The 214-nt window shown below is 41.6% G+C and overlaps 1 pseudogene; it reads right to left on the minus strand.

Moving 5' to 3' along the window:
• LOC119262718 lies at positions 1 to 214 on the minus strand (annotated as a pseudogene).

Below are 214 nucleotides of genomic sequence, written 5' to 3' on the forward strand. Positions count from 1 at the left end.
AGGGGGTGCACCGCTCCCGGAGGTACTGCAATACCGGGTCGATGCGTGGAGTGGACGGAGCAAGCCCCTATTCCATCTCCCTGCTCCAAAAATCAATTTAATATATGGTCCCCGGGTAGGGGACGTATCAGATATTAAACTGATAAGAACAGATTTTTTTTTTTTTTTTTTTTTTTTTTTTTTTTTTTTTTCTCGTCTGGATCAGAAAAAGGAT

Source organism: Pygocentrus nattereri, chromosome 2 (genome assembly GCF_015220715.1).
Source record: "Pygocentrus nattereri isolate fPygNat1 chromosome 2, fPygNat1.pri, whole genome shotgun sequence".
In the NCBI taxonomy this organism is placed as follows: Eukaryota; Metazoa; Chordata; class Actinopteri; order Characiformes; family Serrasalmidae; genus Pygocentrus; species Pygocentrus nattereri.